Raw genomic sequence first — 21,991 nt, forward strand, 5'->3', positions numbered from 1 at the left:
TAAAATCAGCCGTATTGAATGAAATATAGATAGAAACTACTCCAGCTTCTACGTCATGCTTTCATTTGTAGAATGTGAATAAGATCTTAAAGAAGACCTACAATACTTCCTTTTAATCAGTTAGATCTTGAAAGTTAAAAAGCCCAAAGTTCACACTGACGGAAGCTCCTCTCTCCCACAGAAAACACTGCTCCTGAAACGCCTCATTGGTAGCCCCGCCTTTAAATCCGTGACTTTGTGACATCACACAACATCGCCATGTCACACATTTGTATAATTTATGCTTGTATTCACCAGGAAAGCTAACTGGAAGCTAAAAATGTGGCCAAGTGGAGTGGAGACCCGGTGAGCATTGCTGACTCAGGTGTGTGTGAGCTGACCAATCAGAGGAGACTGGGTATTCAGGAAGGGCGGCCTGAAAGAGACAGGAGCTAAAACAGAGAAATAAAATTATGAACCTGAATATGAGCACAATATGTCTCCTTTAACACGTTGCCTCATACTCAGAAAGGGTTTGCGTTTAAAAAGAATAACTTTAAAGGTGCACTATGTAGTTTTGGGGAATAATGGAACAAAAATGTGTATTACTAACTCATTAATATTGTAAATATTACATTTCTGAGTTGTGCCCCTTCAAGTATTAGAAGTAATTAGACTGTTATAATATTTATAACATATTTTAATGGGGCTGTTCACAGTTTTTGATGTAACTAATGTGCACTTAGTCTCACAGACTCTTAAGCAGCTTAAACATATATTTTTTTAAGCTTGTTAGACTGGCTTTAATCAAACCAAATAATTAGCATTTTGACTTTATTTGTTGTCCGTTTGCCAGTTTGTGTTTTGTTTCCTACTTTAAATACTGTGGCAATAAAAATGCATGTCGCTTTGGGATCAAAAGTAAGCGCCTGCATCCTGATGCTGCAAACCACTGTGAATTGCAATTAGCTCAGATTTTCCAATCTCCGTTAGAGGGAAATGTTCACATTAGCCAATTCAGGGATGGCTTACAAGCCTGGAACAGGCTGAAATCAATGCTTCCTGTCACCTTTTAGCAGGACAAATGGCGCCTATTGTTCCAGCCTAACATCCCTCCCCCTAACTTAGACAGCTGGGTAGATACACAGGCCAGAAAGCAGGGGACTCAGTTTGTGTGGTGACTTCTGCTAAAACAGTATTTTGAGAGAGAGAGCGAGAGAGAGGGGGGAAAAAAAACCACCACTCTGACTCTAATCACAGCTCCAGTTTGAAGAGTCAATCACAGCTCTGAGGGTGGTGTGTTTCTAACTTTTGACATGGGGGTGCCTCCAAACAGGCCACAGTGGCAGCAGCAGGTCAGTGCGTGTGTGTGTGTGTGTGTGGACTGGAGTCTGGATGCTGCTTGGCACAGTCATGGCTCCTTGACGTCAGCGCTCAGCCCAGACTGCTGCTGCTGCTGCTGCTGCTGCTGATGCCGCTGCTGCTCTCAAACATGTCTTTGTTATTCAGAGCTTTCCATCAGAGAGCGGCGACCTGCAAAACACGGAGGAGGAGAGGAGGAGGAGGAGGAGGAGGAGCAGGGACCACAGAGTGTATGCGTCAGTCACTGCCGCGTGTTTGTTGTTGCTTATTACACAACTAGTGACAATTATTTTTTAGTTTTAAGTTAATATATTCGGATATTAGATTGATATTGTATAAAGATATTGTAATCAATGTTAACTTCAATGGTGACATTTATTGCTATTATCAATTTAATATTTTATTAATGTCAGTATTTATTGTATTGTTGTTTATAGTATTTCTGTTACTTTAATGACACATTTATTGTTATTATTTTATTTTTTATCATTATTACAATACCATTTCACTTTAAAGTATGTTTTATTCTTTCTTTTTTTAATCTATTATTATTATTATTATTATTATTATTATTATTATTATTATTATTGCATACCATATTTTACATTATTTAAAAAAAATCTTATTATTTTGATCTATTATCATTATTATTATTACAATACCATTTTACTGTTTTATTTACATTTTTGTGGCATTTAAAACAAATATTTCCAGTATTTTTTATGTATATTTATATTTTTTTAATATTATTTTTCACATTTAAAAAAATATATATATTTTCATATATCTATTATAACTACTCGCCTGCCCACTAGTATTACCATTAAGCTGTACTAAACAACCATTTATCCTTCAGTGTTGCGTTATGAGTTGCCATTATGTTAAACAATTCACTTTAAATTGCAATAAATTAAAGTAATCAGTAAAGAGATAGGAAATACAACACCCAGCATGCCCAGTTTCCATGTTAATATGTGGAACTATTTGTCAATAATGAGGCTCCCCCCCAAAAAATCAGGACTGCGGGTGCACACCGCGTTAGAGCCGGGACGGCAGCTCCTCTCGGAGCGGCTCCCTCCAGCTCCAGCAGATCCAGTGGACCAGATGGCTGCTGAGCGACAGTCCTGCTCCGGCTCCGGCTCCTCTCCGGCTCCTCTCCGGCTCCTGGCTCCTCTCCTGGCCGCTCCCCCTCCTCACGGCGTCTCCGCGTAAAAATCCGCGACACATTTTGTCAGCAGCCACCGAGCATGGGTCCCTTTGGTAATAGAATAGCCAATGTAATTTGACACTTCAACTTACTGCGCTCTCTCCGAGTCTATTCAGTTACTCACCCACTGACGTTGAGCCCATTCTCAGTGGCCGTGAGGGGGGAAGATATTTAAAAACAAGAGCACGAATATTAACCGAGGACTTTCTCCGCGTAATAACCCGGTGAGTAACTGCAAACTTACCAACAAAAACACACAAAACGCTGCTTTTATTCCCAGTGTGTCGCTGCTGCTGCTGCTGCTGCTGCTGCGATAGAGAAGGGGGGAGGAAAGGTTTTGTTTCCACTTTTGGCTCAGATTGTTTCTCAACAATAGAGTGACCACTTGAACCGGCGCTGAGGAGCACGTCGCTGCCTGTAATAATCCACCGCAGCTTTTTTTTTTTTTTTATTTACTATGTGTGCGCCGTCGGGACTGAACCGGCGGGGCTGTGAGGCAGGTTGTGCATTTCGTTGGTAACAGATGCCGCGTTGATCTCCAAAGCGTCGGGGCTCGGAGGCTACATTGTGGCAGCCTGTGTGCGTTTTTTTTTCCCCTTTTTGCTTTGCAGAATGAATCATGCCCGCGCTGTTTTGTGCATGTGCGTGTGTGAGTGTGTGTGTGGAGGATCTCTGCTTTTTTTTTTCCCCCTTACCTTTTGGCTTGCGATGTGCACAAAGCACATGGTTTGTCTAATGTGGCTGTAACGGCGCTGCGAGGGGGGATCCGCGCAGAGGCTGCAGCGGGCTCTCCACTCAAATGTCACGTTAAAGGCTCATTTGTGAACTTTGTTAGCAGCAGCACGTGTGCGTACTGTCTAAATATCAGCGTATTTGTGGTCCGAGCCTGGAGTTATCCAGCTGCTGTGGGTCATTTGTGATTTATAAAAAGGGGGTTTAACAAGTTGACTCCCCAAAATTCCTGGTGTCTTGGATGTGGAACCAGTTGGGATTGAATGGGGGGCCCTCCTCCTCCTCCTCCTCCTCTCATATAGAAACTGGGCTCCCACTTGCTGTACATCTGTCCAAGAGGCAGAAAAAAAAAGCATGGCCAAGTGGAAAAAGTAAGCTAGACTCTGCCCCATGATCTGCTTCCTAACCTTTTGTCAGTGAAAGAGAGGGCGAGAGCGTGCCCCTCATTCTTCCATCTGCAGCCGAAAAAAGCCCAGTTTTTGGGAGCACGTGCAGATGTTTCTCGCCTTTTTTTCTGGTGAGACGTGCAGGAGATCTCTTCCTGTTTTTGTTATGTTGTTGTTGCCGAAAAAGTTCATCCCCCCCCAAGCGGTCTGCTTGGAGCTGCCGCAGCATCCGAGTCCATCCTGGACCCGGCCGAGGAGGGTCGAGTTAAAGGTGCACCGTGTAGATTTGGGAAAGAAGGTTGACGCAAACAAACTGACAGGACAGAACAGTTTGTTTTACTTTGTTTGTATGTGGCGGACCCTGCCACCTTTCTACCTTCACACTGTGTTCTGGGGCCGTTATTTTCCTCTGAGAGATTCAGCTATGGGAGAAAAGTTTGCGTTATCACCTCGTTATCTTGTAAATAGTAAAATCCTGAGTTTGGATTTCTTTTCCAAAACTACGTAGCGCCCCTTTAAACCTTCGCGGTGATGCAGGTTGCTTTGTTTACATTTCTGTTGAGCTGAAAAAACTTTGAGACGTAGCCTTGATGAGGATGTCATCTTTTTACGCACCTGGTCCTTTGATTGCTCTCCGCTCAAGACCCTGCATGGGCCACCTTTCAATCTGATTAAACGCTGATTGAGCTCTGCTTGTGCACGACAAAACTTCAAACTTCCAGCCTCGTCAGACGAAGGAGGAGGCTTTCCGTCCCCCTTCCCCTCCTCTCCGCTCCCTCCTTCCCAGTCACCCCACCACTGTGGGGCCCCCAGGTTGGGCTCCTGAATAACCATGGGGCAGACCCCACCAGGCTGACCTTCTTCTATTCAAGTTGAGGATGTTGAAACACCAGCCGTCAAACAAAAGACACATTGAAACAGAGATCTGCAGCCCAGCACGTGTGTCTGGGCGCTGGAGTAGACCATTTATTAACTGAGAAAGCGTCAGCACACAGTGAAAGAGGCAGGATAAGACTGTTAAAGGCTTCTGGCACAGATTAGTGAGCAAAATCTAAAAATAAATGCAACAAAAAATGCTTATTTTTAAATCGAATCACAATCTGTTTTTGCCAGCTTGAGGTCTCTCTCTCTGTGTGTGTGTGTGTTGTGTGGCTCTGTGGATTGACAATGGCAACACGTTTTTTTTCCAAGCGCAGGGGTGGTGGGAGTTTTTCGCTCTCGCCTCTCCACCCACCCGAGGAGGTGAGAGGGAAGGCGGAAGCTGGAAATGGCCGTGCCACATGGGAAATAATTCAACTCTCAGATCAGAGAGGACACACAAGAGGCCTCATTACCTCCAGCCGTAGTGCTGCCGGCCAGCCTGCGAGGAGAGTGTGAGAGACTGTGTGCTGCATCTGATGCTCCCCTAAAAAAAAAAAAAGACACAACTCGTTTCATACCCAAACCCTCTCCCAGCCCTCTTTCTACCAACAATGTGTGCTTAAGCAGCTGGTAAACACGGCTGTTAGACGGTGTATAATGTCATAATGTTATTGATTCGATTTGGGAATTCCACTTGCGGCGAGCTGAAGCACTCTAACAGGGAAAAAAGGCGAGCGGGCGACTGCTCTTCCTCCGCGGTCAGAGCCTGTGGGAGGCTTGTGTAGGTTTCGCTCAAGGTCCCTTTTGTGTTGTCTTTGCTTGGAGAGAATAAACTACTGGGATGAATCACCCTGCATGGCTATTTTCAATGAGTGAGGAGAGCGCCGGGCAGAAAAGTGTGTCACCGGGCAGCCGGAGTAGCTTCATCATGAGGTTTAGTTTTAGTGTCAAACAGCACTTGGTTTTTAATAATCCTGTTATTAGACCACTCGCGAGCAGATAAAACATCGTAAAGGATTATTTTGATGCTGCCATATCTGCGGCGGTGAGATTGTTTAGGAGTGGTGGGAAGTAACTTAAGTATGTTTACTCAAGCGCTTTGAGTAGATTTTTACCCGAGCTCCACCACGTTCCAGAGGGAAATACTGTGGCTTTTAACTCTCGCTGCATCTGTTTTACACATACAGTCACGAGCTACTTCCCAGATCAAGTTTTAACATAAGAGAACTGATGATAACTTTGTTGAATATGTTGCATTGTTTGAGATTAAATCAGTGTTGGCTTATGAAGGAACCGCAAACATGCCTCACACTGTGGCTGAAATGAACAGTTAATCGATTAAGAGTATAAAATGTCAAAGAACTGTGAAAAAAAAGCTTCTTTTGGCCAATGAACAGTCCAAAACCCAAAAATGTAAGCAAGTTGACTCAACGACTTTGAGTAGATTTTAAGCCTAACATGACCACATATCAAAGAGAGCCAGCTACTATTAGTTTTACAGCCATAGTCACTCGTTACCTTGCAGATGAAAGTAACCCAGTGTTTCTCTCCCTTCTTGGCTCATGAACGAACCAAAGGATCCCGCACACTGTGGCTGCAACTAACCACTATTTTCATGCTTAATCGATTAGTAGTCTAAAAAATGTAAAAACACTGAGAAATGCAATAAAGTGACATCTTTAAATTGCTTCTTTCCTCACATGTAAGAAGCTGGAACCTGCCTAGCGTTGCAGCTCTCCTGCAAAATCAGTGTTCCCAATCTTTTTGGGTTTGTGGAAGAACCAAAAAGTCCCACAAGCTAGTGCCGCAACTCACGATTATCATCATTATCGAATAATATGCAGATTGTTTTCGTGATTGATTGCTTACAAAATGTTCGCAAACTGGGAAAAATGCTCAAAAGCGACGTGTTCAAATCGCTTCTTTTGCCCAAAAACAGTCCAAAAGGGAAAGATTGACAGTAGGATATGATATTATACATGATATGAGTTTTTCGTTGCCACTATGATACAATACAATACGATATTTTATGATACGATACGATACGATACCCTTCATTAGTTATAAGAAGGCAGATAACATATTTGTAAACAGTGTACATCAGTGTAGCATCAATATTTAGAGTAAAAATTGATGTATGTGACTAGGTACAGTTTACTCAAATGCAATTTTGAGTATTTTGAGTAAGTATTTCCATTCTCTGTTACTTTACTGTATATGTCCATATGTCCACATTTTTTTGATCACTTTAGTTTGTGGTTACTTTGCAGTTTCAAACCCAGAATAAAACAATAAAGTTGTAGACCTTCATCAGGTCGAAGTTGTCCTGGCGATGTTTTTAGCCGAAGTTGGTAAAAGTTCACTGAGGTCGTTGTTTATAAAGAAGTTACAGCAGATCGACAGTGTGAAGGATTTTTTTTTTTGGCTCTTTCCATCTGACTTTTAGGAGTGGGAGAACTTCTGTGGTGAGCTCGTGAACCCTGAAAATGATGCAACTTGCAACCAGTTGTCACACAAACACACACAGCAGCATCATCACACTGCGGTTCTGCAGTAGGGGATCTGAATACTTCCCCCATGAGCATTTTCTCTCCATCACACCTCCGTATTCTTCCCACATGTGTTATCCCGCATTCCTCATGTGTGTGTCCGCGGCGATTTGCGCGACGCTCCGCCTTCGGTGACACGCTCGCCGCAGCAACACGTGTTGCCGATGCCCACGGAGGGGTTTCGTGACGCAGAGGATGGTCGGACTGTACCTGTCAGCCTGACTGTTGACTGTTAATACGAAGCTTCTATTTTCAAAACACGGCTCAGGGAAAGGGAATCCGTGTGTGTGTGTGTGTGTGTGTTTGCGTTTCGTGCAGAGGGGAGATACAGAGCAGAGCGAGGGATGGGAGAGGTGCTGGGAGTGACGCCAGACCACACATCATTTAATCATGTTAGAGTGTGCAACCACTTTGTGCATATTTTCGGTTGCACTGGTGATAGGAGTTGTTATTGTACAAACTGTACGCACAGAGAGGGCGAGAGGGCGAGAGGGGAGGGAAGACGGGGATGACAGTTTGACGGAGGGAAGAAAAATAGCCCTTATTTGGTGGTTTTGAGATTTGTCAATTTGTAGATTCATTTCAGCTTCGTGACCAGAATATGACAATAAAAGTCGGGTTTTTATGACAGCTCGGGGAAAATGTGTTTGCGAAACGGGAAGCAACAACATTTGCGAGCACTTAAAAGTTGAGAAGGATGACCGTTGTGCATATTAGCATTGGATTTGAACGTGTCCTTTTGGCTTAATCCCACTGTTGACTCGCCTGCTAAGTACCGAGTGTGTTATTTTTGCTCTTTTTAGGGAGCCCCTCTCTGCATAATCTCACTTAATCTAATCTATCCCCCTCTATAATAGACTGGGAATGATGTGACTTTATAGAGAAAGCTTTAGTGTAGATCCATACCAAACAGACTAGTGTGCCGGCTTCTTCCCCAGCCCCTCTGGCAAAGCTCTTGTGAAAATGCAAGTGACCTCTGCGCCCCTTGTTAGTCTGAACAATAGGCCTGCCTCCTCTTACAGCTGCAGCCTTGCTGGAAGGGGAAGTTAGCCGGAACAGAAAAAGCACATCTTGTGATTAATAGTTCTTAATGCTGTATTTCTGGCTTGATCCCACGGCCGCTTGGTGCACCAGGAAAATTCCCTCTTTATTTATAATATCAATTATGTGCAGGATTTTCAGGGCCGCAGCTAATGATTATTTGCATGATTTGTCCATTTGTCTCCAAAATGCAAGAAAAACAAAGCAAAATATGCTCGTTGCAATTTCCCACATCCCACGCTGACGTCGCTAAATGCCTTTATTTGTCCGACCCACAGTCCAAAACCTAAATATATTCAGTGTACTATCATGCATGACAAAGAAAGGCATGACATCTACCAATTTCAGACACATGAACCAGCAACTGTTGGTGTATGTGCTTAAAAAAATGACAGATCCAGAAGATCAGACTGACTTTATGCTCTGTAAATGGAAATAATGACCTGATAAATGTTTCTCGACAGCACACGCAACAAGAAAATGCGAGAACATCACATATATTTTTACAGGCTACACTTTTTCTTGCACCGGTGCAACCAAGGATCATCTTTAGTTGCACCTGACAGACTTTTGGGCGCGTGTGTGACCGAACCAGTCACACCCTGCAGCCCTGAAACAATACGTTGATTGTTCAAGAAAACAGAGAATCAGTTTTTAGCTTTAGCTGTTCATCTCTGGCTCCTGCCTCTAAATGTTGCTCTTCTTTGTCAGTGGGTGTCTGAACTGTTAATAAATCATTAGTTATGTTGGTGTCAGGTTTCCTCAAGATCTGGACGGTACGGAAGCAAATAATGAAATCAAAATGGGATTAAAATGCGTTGCTTACACGCTTGTTGTCATGCAGAGTCAAACAAGCGAGCATGATGAGAAAAAAAACACCTAAATCCGACCTGCGAGTCTTAACCCACGACGGTTATAATTGGAGCTTTTGAGGCCTCTAGCAGTCGCGGGCTCATGCATGTTGAATGCGACATGCTGTGAAAAACACACGCCGATGATGTCACGGCGTTAAGTGTAAACGAAAGCCTCTGAATCATGAATAACATCCGGCTCCTCCAGAGTCTCATCTTCTATGAATTAAACAAGGTCCGACCTCGGGAACCTTGGAGGGGTTGTCGAGTCTTGCGGGTTGCGGCACACGTGTTTCCCCCCCTTAAAATTCCAGCGCAAACTGAGGAACCGGCAGCTGCTCTCAGATATTTGAAAAAACGTCTCAAAAAGCTGTAATCTCGCTATCAAAAACAAAATTGGCGCTGGAAAAGACTCCTGAGGGGCTCTGCTGAAGCATCCCAGCGTCTGGTATGAGAGTGTAGGAGAGGGAGAGAGAGAGATCCACACCTCTGATGAGTAATGAAGGTGATTCCGAGCAAGTGGTGGAATTACATTCAACAGAGCCCGCGGGGGTCCATATCTCATTGTTCTCTGACAGGGAAAATTAACTGGGATTTACTAATACACAGGGAACGTCCTTCCCCCCCTCCATCCTCTGTCTCGCTCTCAAAGAAAAGGTCTGAGGGTAATCTCTCCTTCCCCAGCAACACCAGCCGCCACCTACTCCCCCCCCTCCACGCACAAATACCACACGCTTTCAAGTTTGCAATCGAGATGTAAAACACGAGCGGATAAAATCCCCGACATGTTGCGCAGCTTCTCGTCCGTATGGCGACACACAAGAGGCTCCTATTCAAATATTGTTTTGCATTTCACCTGTTTTCCTTTTGCATAGTCGCCGTGACGAAGCTTGAGGTGACCCGAAGCGAAGAGGGCTTTTATCATCCCACAGGCTTCGATCCCGAAGGATGGCGCTTCTTTAGTCTTGAGAGTTTGGAAAATGCTTGATCTTTAACATTTTCAAGTAGGAATGTGCGTGAATTCGAATGTAATCCTTGAAAATGCTTAATTTTGAACACAATCTGGTCTTTCTGTCTTTTTGCGTTGCATTTCCAGCGCCTCATTCACATAAAGTTGAAGTCTAGGCTACTTTATGCAAATCAGGGGCCTCAGGTGCAACTCGCCGCCTCTGGAAACTCCTGAAAAAAAGAAAAAAAAACAACCGTTGTTAAGTTAAAACAAAGAGTGATTCAGCAACTACATGGCTTACTCTATTTCTCACCTAAAATGTCTTTAGAAAAGTAGGAGACCGTTTCCAAACTGCCATGTTGGCCTGTTAGTCCAATCAGGTGCAGCCAGTGAGCGTTGGCGTGGTTGTCGGAGGGTGTAGCCCGCGTTGATCGAGTTGTCTAAAGTTGGGGAGCATCGTGAGTCCTCTGTGGACACGTGCCATGAAGGAATTTTGTTAATTGTTCACTATTTCATTAATAGTAGCAATCGAAAATCTAGATGTGACGATAATGACCACAGGAGTCTGGACATTTTGAGGTTAGGTACCTTGAAAGTGCTTGAAAAGGGCTTGAATCTGACTCATGAAGCTGTGCAAACCCTGTCTCTTTTTTTACAGTGCTTAAAAACTGGAGCTGGTATGTTCTTAGTTACGCCTTAATAACAGTTTAACACTCATAAACTCATAAATCTTCTCCGTCAGGACTCGTGCTTGTGAGCTGATCCCATTTGATTGACACGGCAGAGGAAAAACAACCCAACAACTGTCATCAGATTCCTGTTTCAGCCTCTGAAATGTGACAATTTGCTGCGTTCCTCTGTTTTATATAACTGAACACTGAATGTGTGTTTGGATTCAGGGTTGTTTGTGTACTTGAAGACGTCAGATCGGGTTCTGGGCATTAGTAATGGGGCATTTTTTCACCGACTTTAAAGCCACGAGAAGACCGAAAAACAAAAACAGCTACAAAACACTTTATTTGCAAATAACCAAACGTCAGTATCGCTAAGTGGAAGAAGCTGATTAAGAAAATTGGTTTTCAGGGAGAAAAAGTATCCCTTCATTTGGACCTCACATTTAGTTTTAGTGCAGGTTTGGTCCCCTCACTGACGAATACAAACATAGGAGTGTAATACAAACTCTCCTCTTCAGAGCAGCAATGATTCATCAAAAAAAATCTGCGGGATACTTCAGTCTGTCGACAGTTTTTTGATTATTTGCTGCCTGTAAAATATCAACAAATAGTGTGATATTGCCTTCAGAGCCAAAGGCGACGTCTTCAGCCCCAAAGATGTTCAGTTTGAAGGAATAAAAACAGAGAAAAGCTGCAAACCCTGTCGGTCAGACGTTCAGATTTCTCTCTCATCAGTCGAGCTTTAACAGAAGCGTTGATTTGATCAGATTTCGTCCCTTTTTTTTCCCTCCCTGTACAAACAAAACAGTCCGACTGATGATGAAGCGCAGGCAGCGGTAGCACCACACCCACCGGCCTCGCCTGTGTGTCAGCCTGCGCGCTGCACCCTCGCTCTAACACGGTGTCTGTGTGCGGTCGCTTACCCAGGTGCAAGGCATGCATCACAGACCAGAACCGATACACTAACGTGACAGCTGTGGGCAGTGAGAGAAGACCATGACAGGCGTCTCAGCGCTGGAGAGGGTGTAACACGTTAACCCTTAGCATCCGATTGATGCAGTTTAGGTCAGAAATCGCACACCTCTGTTCTGCGTCTTATTCTTTCCGGTGACGGCAGCGTGTCCTTTGGATAAAGGCCCATAAATCTGTTTAGAAAAATGGCCACGGCTTCATATTTGTGGTCTTAATTGTTGGTATTCCTTATGTTTCATAATCAGCTTTGGTTGATGAGGATGGGAGCGCTTTAACTTCCATAAATTGAACCTTGAACCTCAGTTTTTGCCTCGTAATCCTCAGATTTAGACGCTTTCCTCAGTGTCAGAGTGATGCAGGTGATTGTTCTCTTCGGTGTAAACAGGAAGTGCTAGTTGCTAAGGCAGGCATGACTTTTCATGGTGCAATTTGCCACAATATAAACAGATACAGGCGCCAAAAAGCCTGCCGCTAACTCGGTATCTCCGTGGCAACACAATACTTCCTGTTTACTTCTCCTAGAGCATGGTGGGAACTGTAGTGCCAAGGCAGATACATGAGATATTGAAGTAAGAGAGAGAAAAATCAATAGGGTTGAGAAAAGCGATTTACACAGAACATCAACATGGTTGTTATACTCCAGGAACAAGCTGGTCTGTGCATTCATTTACACACATGGGCTGTGTGTTGACATTACAGCACGACTGATATATCTGATATCGGCGCCTGACAGATGTAGTGGTGTTGTCGTAGATCTTGTCCTATATGTGCCGATATGAAACTTTTATTTTTTACAGAACATAATGCAGAAAAAGATTCCTTGGATAGTTGACAACTAAAAAATTCCCAGTGAAGTGTTTGATAACCACATTTGAGGGATCACTGTATATATTCTGTGTATATTAGTATATAGTATCGGACGATACATCTGTATCCGAGTTTTTAACTCCCTAATATCGACATCAGCCCAAAAAATCCAGTATCAGCCCAGTCGGCATCTCTTGGACATACAGAGATTTTAGATTGTGTACAAAGTCATGATATCAGAGTATTAAACTTCTATAGGACACTAGTTTTAAAAAATGACACACGATACCTCTTTCTAGAAAGAAAAAAACATCCTACGACTCACATTATAGGATCATTTTGGTATCCAAAAAGTAACAAAGTACTGACACTTTCTATTAGGGCAACATATTGACAATATATTGTTATCGTAATTTGGCCCAAGCGTTGTCTTTTCCTGGTTTTAATGGCTGCATTACAGTAAAGTGATTCATTTATAGTATAACCAGACTATTCTACTTGTTCTTAAACTTGCCTTTACCCAAACTTAATCATTATATCCACATTACTGATGATTATTTATCAAAAATCTCATTGTGTTAATATGTTGTGAGTGTGATTGTGATCCCTACAGTATTGTCGCAATATCGATATTGTGGTATTTGGTGAAAAATATCATGATATCTCATTTTGTCCTCATTTAAAAGTGCGTTTGAGGAGTATAGAGATGTATATCGTGTATCACAACATTGACTCAAATATTTTTTAGCACTACATTTAGCAACACTAGTACAATGTAGTTTTTCATTAAATGTGTCTTAGAACGTGTATTATCCAGTCGACATGTCAAATAAGAGCATTTCTGCGTGGCCAAATTTGATATGAACACAATATTTGGCATCTCCAGGGTTAAAGGGGTCAACAACACGGCTCACCGGGCATAAAAATTGTGTTTGTGTATCGGCGCAGCATGTAGGTGACCAAAAACATCTCCACGTGTGACGCCGTCCCATCGGCAACTATAAATAACTCCTCTGTAAACACGTCCTGTCTGTTTCCTTACATCCCCTCGTCCGGCGGCCGGCGAGCCGTCCAGTCCTCTTCGGGAAACGAACACGAGATTGTTTCACAGACTAATAGTAATCACAGATATCATAACAACTACTGCTGCTGATGAATGCTAATTAATTGGAAAGTGTTTTTTCTGGATGTAAACACACAGCGAGACACATATGCATACACACACTTCACGCCGCTATTTATAGGTGCAGATTGCATAAGCTTTTTTTTTTTCTTTTTTTTTTGCCAACAACAGGGTGTTCTCACTTTGTCAGTATCAAACAGAGAGAGGCTGTAACTGACCAGATTATTTTTACACACACATACATCGCACCCCTACTCCTTCTTGGCAACCGTCGCGTGGCCCAACGGGTCCCACGGCTTACAAAAATGTTGACGGCGGCCGCTATTTTTGACCATCTGCTCTAAAAGGAGGGCATGTTTGAGTCACAGACGCTGTGGTGTGAGGCTGCGCCCGTGATGTGCCTGGCATGCAGAGAGAGGGAGAAGGAAAGAGGGAGAGGGAGGAGATGGCTCACCCGAGGGCCCAGCATCCTTCGTGTCACCGTGGGCATACACAGAGCGCGGCTGGTTTCACTAATGTGTGTTACATTAGCATGAAGGGTGATGGGGAAGGGGGAGGGGGGTATGATGGAGGTGGGGTGAGGAGGGGTCGATCCCTCCACATCTTTTCTTGGACTGAGAACAAGAGAGGAGATATCCTTGTGCTTGACTTCTGGTGTAAACAGTCAGTGAGATGAAATAGTCTGAGGTCAGAAGTGTCTCGACTAAAATGTCTGTGTCTTGTTCAACCTCCCTCTCTCCCTCTCTCGTGTGTGTGTGTGTGTGTGTGTGTGTGTTATTTGTGAGGTAGGAATGTGAAACCTAATCTGGGCTGGCTTGGGGGGGAGTGGAGGGGGGCACAGTGGGTTGTTTCGGAGAATTCGGCCCCGTCGGACTGTACAAGGGTATTTCTTAAAACGGCACTTTTCTCTATGAAGTTTGGCCTTTTGTTTGCACGTGAACTGCGTTTTAGGTCTCTGTTGACGTCTGGGCGGGCAAAAAACTGTGAATTATGGAAACGGTGGTCCAGATACTCACATTCACCCACTAATCGGGTCTTATCAGCATGTTTAGCATCATTGGCAAATATGAACTTGGACTGTGTGTTATGACATATTGTATAATTTTTGTTCTTGGTATCGGCCCTGGTACCTGTAACATATATAACAGTAACTAAAAGTATAAAAGGAACTGAGTAGGTAACATTTAAGAGTCCTTAAAAGTAAAAATTGTTCATAGTATATTCTGTAAATAAGCAACCAGCTCAGCATACACAATCTACTTCCTGTTTACGTGCCCAGAGTACGTGAATGGCCATGTGATATGCATTTTCAGGTGTGCATCCTTATTATTACCCCTTTACTTCCAATATACACTAACTGGCCATTATATTAGGTACACCTGTACAACACAACAGCTCTGCCATGAATTTTATTCTTAAGTTCAACATTTTTTTGTTTTTCTTGACACTGTCAGTCAGAAAGGTAATAATTATACATTATGTTAATTATTGTTAGAGGTTGTGCTCCTCTCATGTATGTAAATGAAAAACTATTAGAATCACCTCTCAGTATAATGCAGTCCAGTTCATTACCACTGCAAACTGAACATAATAAACATGTTAATAATTAATACCTCTCTGACGGTGCCAATCAAAACTGAAGATTACTGTCTGTAAAGGCAGAATTTATTGCAGCGTGTATCTAATGATGTGGCAAATAAGTGTTTTTCTTCATGCATGTGTGCTGATGATCCTACTATCAAGTCATTTCAGGCTGCGCTTAAAGTCTGTTAAGTCTACTTTTTCCTCAAATGAGCGAAAAAATCGGCCAGAGCAGTAACTTGTTTCAAATACAAATCAAAAATCACTCTAAAACAGTCGAACTGCTCTTGATTCTAGTGCAGCAACCGGCTTCAATCCTGCTATTGTCAAGAGACAGACGCTCCTGAGGGAAAAGGTGGAAATATTCTGACTTCACTTGCAGATTTGTTCGCTTGTTTTGAAGACTTTTTGGGACAAATTTGACTTGATAACATGATGTTGTTCTGCCAGCTTACTCTTTATTTTTTAACAACAATCAAAAGTAGGGCTGCAGGACTTAAAAAAAACACAAATGCTCACATTTAAGAAGTCAGCACCAGCACATTTCTGGCACTTTTTCTTAAAAACGTACTTTAGTTGCAGATTAATCTTGTAATGATTATCGTTTCCGCCCTTTCCAAAAGCATCCATCCTCAAATTCTCTCTCCAATTATTAGCTGCAGCTGTTGAAAACCTCCCCCTCACACACACACACACACACACACACACACACTGACACACTGCTGCTCTGTGGTTTTCGCTTGACCTTGGATGTTTGAGGTCAAATGTCACGTCTCTGTTTTTGGTGCCACAGTTGCCCACGAGGAACACCTTCATTCACCAGCACGGATGAATCCCCGATACCTCGTGGCTTTGTTGTTTGTCATGTTTTTGGCGTCAGCTGATCTCGAGGAGCAAATTGAAAAAGCAAATCACTGGAGGCTGCGCATCCTGCATCCTCTTTGTGTGGCGTCGGCAGACACTTCCTGTGGAGGAGGGAGGTGGAGATGATCGTGTGAGCTGTAATTATATTTATGTTGGGTCCCATTCAATCTGTCACAGTAAATTTTGCCTGACTTGTCATATTGTAAATCATTACAGCGGATTAGATGCTGGTTATGAACTCAAAAGGCCGGGGAAGGAATCCTGTCTTTTTTTTTTTTGTCCCTGTGATTGCTGTATTTGTTTGTTTTTGACAAGCTAGTTGTGATGATATTAGCCGCGCAGTGTTTCCTGGATGTTCTCAATAAATTTTAATTGGGAGGAGAATGGGTAATGTCACCGCCGTTCGCTTTGAAGAAAACCTCTTTCAGAAGAGTGGGCAGTCTTCCAAGAGTGGAAGAATGCCTCTGAAAAGCCTCCGTGCTTCACAAGCCGTCCTCCACTTTTTGTTTTCTTATTTGTCTGCGATCAAAGAAGAACGACGAGCAGCGATGAAAAGTTTGACTCGACTGTTTCTGGCAAGTGGCTGCTTTCAGACTAGTGCGGCAGAGAGAAAAACTCTTTTTGATTCATCTCAATCAGCTGCTCCGTGCTGAGGCAGGATAGACTTCTGGTGGCTGATGAAAGACTGATCGCGTCTGCATGCTTCTCATATTCCTGCTTTCCATACTGAAGATATGGATCGACTGTACACTTGATCGTAGCAGCAGGCAGCAGCAGTATTATTCATAAACATCCAAATGATCAGATTAGTCTCTCGTTAATTAAAAATAATGCTAATTATAATTTTATAGAGCAAAAAGAGGTTACAAAGTGCTTTACAAAGACATAATAAGGAGGAATCACAGGTAAATATTAAACAAAAGTACAGTTTATGTTCTGAAGTTCAATTCATACTCCTAACAAACAGGGGCAACATATTGCCAGAGTAACTGATAATGACTGTAGCCACTGTTAGCTCAGTTAGCTGTGCAGTTAGCGTGAATGAGAATTTCCAGATTCTTTTTTTGAGACGTTACGTAGTTGATAACAGCACGATTGACTGAATGACTAAATTACCCGTTGATCAAAGTTAAGTTTATCGTCAAAAATAAAACCGAGATTTCTACACTGGGATCTGATGCGACAGGACAAAGAACCTGAGTGACACGAGAAGTGTTTGCTGGAGGGGTCTCTACATAATGGATAATGGATTCTGATTTATCTGCGTTTAACTGAAGAAAGTTTGTGAGAGAGTGCCAGTTTTTTACATCTGCAAGACAGGATGGCATGTTATCGATTGTGCTGTGTTGTTGGAATCAACTGCGAAATAGATCAGGGAGTCATCTGCATAAAAATGGAAAATTATGTTGTACCTATAAAAGATTTGACCTTGCGATGCAGAAGGACTTAGCCTTGGGTTACTTAATTACTCCCAAATCACTAAAAAGGATTAGTTGAGAATGAATTAACTTTTCTTCCAATACTCTCGCACTACAATCCTTTTGTTTTGTTCTGCTCCATCCACCCCTCATGAATTTCTCGGCAGTTGAATCAACTTACGGCGGTGAGTTGTTGTCACACGTGTTCTGCCACCTTGAGCACAAAGACCGGGCGCAGGCCTCACATGTCTGAGCAGTCGCCTCATTTGTCTACAAAATGGCTTGTTTGGAGAAGCCCTTAATGTTGCATCCAGCGATTTGTATGCGAGTCACATCCAACCAAATAAAGCCTCGAAAATTTCCCTAATGTTTACTGGAGCAAAATCACATTTCAGCCTTATTTATGCTACTGTCTCCACCTGAAGACATAATTTCATCCTTAATCTTTCCGAGACGCTTTGAGTTGCTATATATTATAGATTTCAGCTTGCCAGGAGTTCTAAGAGGCAACGTATGAATTATTTGTGTCATTACTTTTGCTGCTGATAGGAAATGTTTTGCATAATAAACAGCCAAGACAACAAGTGAAAAATTAATGAGCAATATATAGTTCATGATGCATGCGGAGTGATGTTTGCTTGATGACTAAAAACAAAAAAAAACCCATGCTATTCTCTTTGCAGTGATTGTCAACCATCAATTTTCATAACGTCATTGTTCAGCTCGTGAGTACTCGTGTTTATTAATCGCCGCAGTTTGTATTGTCATGTTAATTTCACTCTATAGCAGTCTCACTGCAAGTGAGGATTTTTAAGAACAATGAGGATGAAAGCCAAGAAAGCGAGGCTCATATCGGCGGAGAAGGATATTGGAGTGGAGTAGTCTACACTTTGCTGAACTCCCAACGCGTCTTTTTTTAATATTTAGCTCCTGTCAGTTAAAATCAAAAAGTTTCTCACTTTCTCTAAAGCTCGGAGTGAGAGAGAGAGAGAGACTGAGAGAGAGAGAGGGGGGAAACTGCTTCACGGGTGAAAGCCCTCGCACATGAATATTTAATGGTTGCATTTTAACCAGAGTCATAAAATCCAAGAGGATGTGGCTGAAAAGAGAGCAGTGAGGAGTGTGCAAAGTAGGCTACTTTGTTTCTTTATAGTCTGAGCTGAATGCCTGAAAGTCATGTAGCTCCTTCTCTGGCTGCACAGTGAATCAAATATGTGGATTGTGTCAGGCTAATTTAGAGCCCGGGCCACGTTTAGCGTGGTGTTGCGGCCTGTTTTTGCACGGTAAGCAGCTTGTTCTACAGCGGGATGAAGAAATCCCGGACCTTAGGGGGGGGGGGGCTAAATTGAAAATGTTTCATTTTGACACTTGCACTCAGGAAAATGGATTTGATCCACTTAATCCATTTGGCCAGTTGACCAGATTCAGGAGCAACATCTATTCCATACGCATCAATTTTAGCTTAATGTAGCTGGAGCCAAAAAAAAAAAAAACCTAAAAAACTGGAGGATATCTGTGGATATTTAATATGCAACCTCTCCTCCTCCTCCTTCGTCTTCTTCTTCTTCTTCTCGTCTTGTCATGCATTTTTAAAATTCTGTTCAGCCCCTCCGCTGAGCCAGACTCGCAGCAGACAGACACTGAGCTGATTGTTAAGTTTGATAACGCTCTGTATTGGTGCGTGGCGGGCTGTATTTTCCTGTATGTAAGCTTTACTTCACCGGGATGATCATTTGTCATCCAATATTGAATCTTCTTAAATGGACTCATAAATTGCAATCACTTAACTCAGCCCAACTATTACGTTTAATATTGCTTTGTGGAAAAAGGTCAGCCGGCAGTGGATCAGGTTCCAGCAACTCAGATAATTCAGCTGCCTTTTATGAGTCTTTTTAAGCTCCGGAAAAATCAGCAGCCAGGCGAAGTGACTGCACAGTACTTAACGGCAGCGGCAGCACACAGGATACGACGCTGCTCCTGTTTATGTTTTCTATCCTTAGATATCCCTAATGCAGTGTTTAAAGTGTGTGTGGTTGGCAGCTTGCAGATAAACCACAGTGGATGCCCTTAAGGGAAACAAAATAGAAGGCTTTCCCCGCTGAAAGGTCCAAAGTGCAGTTGTCCACTCTGCACGGCAACAATGGAGCGGTTGTGCAAACGGAGCCATCAGCGGCGATGGCAAGCCTGGCAAACCAGCTTATCAGGAGGCAGGGGAGCAGAGGGGAGGGAGGGCAGGGGTAAGAGGAGGTTAGAGTGCATGTGTGTGTGTGTGTGTGTGTGTGTGTGTGTGTGTGTGTGTGTGTGACTTGGTGTGTGGCGTTCAGCGGTACACAACCTCTCAGTTCATTTGGAAGCTGTGTGCTCGCTCAGGCTGCAGAGGCACAGCTGGGTAGTGCTCGACGCCTGGAACCTTTGTGTTCACATGTTGTTACTGACAGCTCAGACTGTGAATGTATAATGGGGTTTATGTGTGTGTGTTTAAGTTTGTGATCATGTATGAGCTGCTGACCGACCCCCGTTCAAGGAACAGCGTCTTACACTCGTCTATTAGGAACTAAAGCTAAAAGCCTAAGATCGATGTCACGGTAATAAAGGATCATATTTTTCATTAAACTGGATCACAAAACGAGAAGTATTTTAAATCGATAATGAATATGATTGATAGTAACAGCTGTACTGAGGAGTGTCTGGGTCAGAGCCCGGACAGATTTTTTGGGGCTGATGCCGACACCGATATTAAGGAGTAAAGCACTCGATGTATTGGCAGATTTACACACATTATCTGCAGCGATCCCTCAAACACTTGAGACAGAGATATGTAGTGGATAAACATTACTAATTTAATAATTAAAAATCACCCCAAGCATCTTTTTCTGCATTATGTCCTTAAAGAGGCTCTATGTAGTTTTATAGAAGAAATTCAAACTCAGAATTTTTATATTTACAATATTAATAAGGTAGTTATACAAACTCATAAATATTTATTTTCCCCATAACTGAGTAAACAAACTGTTCTCAGAGCAAAAGAAGGTCCCCAGAACACTGTTTGAAGCTAGAAAGGTGGCAGGGTCCGCCACATGTAAACAAAGCTAAACAGTGTGAAATTGTGTTGTCCTTTAAGGTCAGTTTGTTTATTCAGTTTATTCAGTCATGAAAACAAAGAGAGTTTGTTTACTTAGGTTGTTTAAGCGTAAGAAAAACATCCCCAAAACGGCACAGTGCGTCTTTAAAGCCGATACCGACATCATATATGCCGATCTCAATATATATGTGATCATGCTGTAGTCTGGTTATTATGGCATGAATGATGTAGCTGATGCCAGAAGTGCATCTTCAGTGCTCTGCTCTGAATTATCATCCACTCTACCGTCACAAAAAGCAGCTCTGAAAAGTTGGTAGCCTGCTCCTTTAACATTCATCAGAACTTGGGTGAATACACGTCCTTGAGGAAAGAGAGCACAAACTTCTCAAAGCCACCTGTCTCTGAGCGTTTGACACCTAAAAGAATCTCAGTGGTGTGTTCCTTGAACTCTCGCACCTGTAATAGTACCGAGCAGGTGTTTAATGGCTCTCACAGGAAAGGTCCAGTGGATAAGTACGGGCGAGGACTATCACAGTGTCAATATTTACACGACTTTTCTTGTCGCTGCGTCACATTTAAATGCGCTCGCTCGTCTCTCACGCTGCAGCGGCTCTGATTTAAGGCAGCGCAGTTTTGTTGGCGGCAGATATTTTCTCTTTCTCAGAGCCGTTTGAGGTGTTGGAGGAGTGCGTCGTGTGCTCGGCGGAGTTTACTCACTTGCAAGATAGTCTGTAGTGCTTTCACTGCATTTCCTTTGGGACACAACACTTGGGGGGAAAAAAAGAAAGGAAGTCTCAAGGTGCCTGTGTTCGGCTTTAGATGTGACTCTGGGTTGGTAAATATTTAGAGAGCAAACATTTTGATACCAGCAGGGATTATAGTTGAGGGGAAACATGTTTTTCTTAGAATGTAAATGTCAGCATATTGCAAGGCCTCACGCTACATATTTTCATTTTAATGCCAGTCTCCAAAAAAACAGCAGTTTAGCAACTCAAATCCTGCAGAGGAAATCAGATTGTTTTTCCCCGAGTCCGGCTTATTTTTGATGTCGCTCGCCCACTGAAACTCATTCTCTTTGTTCAAAAACCATCCAATTCATCGGCGGGGATCGCTGCCGCCCACAAACAACCAACATATTTGTTCTGCTGCTTCACCTTGTTGGCTCTGTCGAGGGAAGGTGCCAAAGGTGGATGTTAAACATGTCAAGTGCTATCTGCCTTATTTACTTGGCCGCTGAATATTCATGAGCCTTGATACCGGTGTCAGCCTTCAGCCAGCCGTGCAGAGAACCGGCAGCAGCCTCCACAGTCGTCACACGAGCTCCCTCCGACATCCCAGAGATCCTCGTCCACGTCACACTTACGTTTGTTTTCTAATAAGGTGGTGATATGCGCCCGGAGCTAACAATCGCTTCCTGTTCCAATTTGTGCACGAGGGGGGAGCCGTGCTGCTTCTCGCTCTGAGGCGCTCTGGGACGAGTCGGCGAAGGCACCCTGCGACGAAGAGGGGGGAGGAGGAGAGCGGGTATAACCCCCTTGTTCTGCAGTCATGCC

At 43.1% G+C, this 21,991-nt stretch overlaps 1 protein-coding gene across 4 annotated transcripts in view; it reads left to right on the top strand.

Moving 5' to 3' along the window:
* Positions 1–2,603: 2,603 nt before the first annotated feature.
* LOC311250290 (zinc finger MIZ domain-containing protein 1-like) overlaps positions 2,604–21,991 on the top strand; it is a 125,298-nt gene continuing 105,910 nt past the window's right edge. For all 4 annotated transcript variants that reach the window (XM_084341908.1, XM_084341909.1, XM_084341910.1 and 1 more), the window contains exon 1: positions 2,604–2,772. The gene's annotated coding sequence lies outside the window, so the exon portion shown is untranslated. The remainder of the gene's footprint in view (positions 2,773–21,991) is intronic.

Source organism: Pagrus pagrus (genome assembly GCF_965226575.1).
Source record: "Pagrus pagrus genome assembly, chromosome: 21".
NCBI classification, from domain to species: domain Eukaryota; kingdom Metazoa; phylum Chordata; class Actinopteri; order Spariformes; family Sparidae; genus Pagrus; species Pagrus pagrus.